This window comes from Palaemon carinicauda, chromosome 14, assembly GCF_036898095.1.
Source record: "Palaemon carinicauda isolate YSFRI2023 chromosome 14, ASM3689809v2, whole genome shotgun sequence".
NCBI lineage: Eukaryota > Metazoa > Arthropoda > Malacostraca > Decapoda > Palaemonidae > Palaemon > Palaemon carinicauda.
In genome coordinates this window covers 128,320,623-128,323,896 of record NC_090738.1, presented here as the reverse complement: position 1 = coordinate 128,323,896, position 3,274 = coordinate 128,320,623, and positions in this window count along the sequence as shown.

Genomic DNA, 3,274 nt, shown 5'->3' with positions numbered 1-3,274 from the left:
GGCTTATAGCATCGTGCTTATGCAATTGGAGCCCTTGGGCTTATAGCATCGTGCTTATCCAATTGGAGCCCATTGGCTTATAGCATCGTGCTTATCCAATTGGAGCCCATTGGCTTATAGCATCGTGCTTATCCAATTGGAGCCCATTGGCTTATAGCATCGTGCTTATCCAATTGGAGCCCATTGGCTTATAGCATCGTGCTTATCCAATTGGAGCCCTTGGGCTTATAGCATCGTGCTTATCCAATTGGAGCCCATTGGCTTATAGCATCGTGCTTATCCAATTGGAGCCCTTGGGCTTATAGCATCGTGCTTATCCAATTGGAGCCCTTGGGCTTATAGCATCGTGCTTATCCAATTGGAGCCCATTGGCTTATAGCATCGTGCTTATGCAATTGGAGCCCTTGGGCTTATAGCATCGTGCTTATCCAATTGGAGCCCATTGGCTTATAGCATCGTGCTTATCCAATTGGAGCCCATTGGCTTATAGCATCGTGCTTATCCAATTGGAGCCCTTTGGCTTATAGCATCGTGCTTATCCAATTGGAGCCCATTGGCTTATAGCATCGTGCTTATGCAATTGGAGCCCTTGGGCTTATAGCATCGTGCTTATGCAATTGGAGCCCTTGGGCTTATAGCATCGTGCTTATCCAATTGGAGCCCTTGGGCTTATAGCATCGTGCTTATCCAATTGGAGCCCATTGGCTTATAGCATCGTGCTTATCCAATTGGAGCCCATTGGCTTATAGCATCGTGCTTATCCAATTGGAGCCCTTTGGCTTATAGCATCGTGCTTATCCAATTGGAGCCCATTGGCTTATAGCATCGTGCTTATCCAATTGGAGCCCATTGGCTTATAGCATCGTGCTTATCCAATTGGAGCCCTTTGGCTTATAGCATCGTGCTTATCCAATTGGAGCCCATTGGCTTATAGCATCGTGCTTATCCAATTGGAGCCCATTGGCTTATAGCATCGTGCTTATCCAATTGGAGCCCTTGGGCTTATAGCATCGTGCTTATCCAATTGGAGCCCATTGGCTTATAGCATCGTGCTTATCCAATTGGAGCCCATTGGCTTATAGCATCGTGCTTATGCAATTGGAGCCCTTGGGCTTATAGCATCGTGCTTATGCAATTGGAGCCCTTGGGCTTATAGCATCGTGCTTATCCAATTGGAGCCCATTGGCTTATAGCATCGTGCTTATCCAATTGGAGCCCTTGGGCTTATAGCATCGTGCTTATCCAATTGGAGCCCATTGGCTTATAGCATCGTGCTTATCCAATTGGAGCCCATTGGCTTATAGCATCGTGCTTATCCAATTGGAGCCCTTTGGCTTATAGCATCGTGCTTATCCAATTGGAGCCCATTGGCTTATAGCATCGTGCTTATCCAATTGGAGCCCATTGGCTTATAGCATCGTGCTTATCCAATTGGAGCCCTTTGGCTTATAGCATCGTGCTTATCCAATTGGAGCCCATTGGCTTATAGCATCGTGCTTATCCAATTGGAGCCCATTGGCTTATAGCATCGTGCTTATCCAATTGGAGCCCTTGGGCTTATAGCATCGTGCTTATCCAATTGGAGCCCATTGGCTTATAGCATCGTGCTTATCCAATTGGAGCCCATTGGCTTATAGCATCGTGCTTATGCAATTGGAGCCCTTGGGCTTATAGCATCGTGCTTATGCAATTGGAGCCCTTGGGCTTATAGCATCGTGCTTATCCAATTGGAGCCCATTGGCTTATAGCATCGTGCTTATCCAATTGGAGCCCTTGGGCTTATAGCATCGTGCTTATCCAATTGGAGCCCATTGGCTTATAGCATCGTGCTTATGCAATTGGAGCCCTTGGGCTTATAGCATCGTGCTTATCCAATTGGAGCCCATTGGCTTATAGCATCGTGCTTATGCAATTGGAGCCCTTGGGCTTATAGCATCGTGCTTATCCAATTGGAGCCCATTGGCTTATAGCATCGTGCTTATCCAATTGGAGCCCATTGGCTTATAGCATCGTGCTTATGCAATTGGAGCCCTTGGGCTTATAGCATCGTGCTTATGCAATTGGAGCCCTTGGGCTTATAGCATCGTGCTTATCCAATTGGAGCCCATTGGCTTATAGCATCGTGCTTATCCAATTGGAGCCCTTGGGCTTATAGCATCGTGCTTATCCAATTGGAGCCCATTGGCTTATAGCATCGTGCTTATCCAATTGGAGCCCATTGGCTTATAGCATCGTGCTTATCCAATTGGAGCCCTTTGGCTTATAGCATCGTGCTTATCCAATTGGAGCCCATTGGCTTATAGCATCGTGCTTATCCAATTGGAGCCCATTGGCTTATAGCATCGTGCTTATCCAATTGGAGCCCTTGGGCTTATAGCATCGTGCTTATCCAATTGGAGCCCATTGGCTTATAGCATCGTGCTTATCCAATTGGAGCCCATTGGCTTATAGCATCGTGCTTATCCAATTGGAGCCCTTGGGCTTATAGCATCGTGCTTATCCAATTGGAGCCCATTGGCTTATAGCATCGTGCTTATCCAATTGGAGCCCTTGGGCTTATAGCATCGTGCTTATGCAATTGGAGCCCTTGGGCTTATAGCATCGTGCTTATGCAATTGGAGCCCTTGGGCTTATAGCATCGTGCTTATCCAATTGGAGCCCATTGGCTTATAGCATCGTGCTTATGCAATTGGAGCCCTTGGGCTTATAGCATCGTGCTTATGCAATTGGAGCCCTTGGGCTTATAGCATCGTGCTTATCCAATTGGAGCCCATTGGCTTATAGCATCGTGCTTATCCAATTGGAGCCCTTGGGCTTATAGCATCGTGCTTATCCAATTGGAGCCCATTGGCTTATAGCATCGTGCTTATCCAATTGGAGCCCATTGGCTTATAGCATCGTGCTTATCCAATTGGAGCCCTTTGGCTTATAGCATCGTGCTTATCCAATTGGAGCCCATTGGCTTATAGCATCGTGCTTATCCAATTGGAGCCCATTGGCTTATAGCATCGTGCTTATCCAATTGGAGCCCTTGGGCTTATAGCATCGTGCTTATCCAATTGGAGCCCATTGGCTTATAGCATCGTGCTTATCCAATTGGAGCCCATTGGCTTATAGCATCGTGCTTATGCAATTGGAGCCCTTGGGCTTATAGCATCGTGCTTATGCAATTGGAGCCCTTGGGCTTATAGCATCGTGCTTATCCAATTGGAGCCCATTGGCTTATAGCATCGTGCTTATGCAATTGGAGCCCTTGGGCTTATAGCATCGTGCT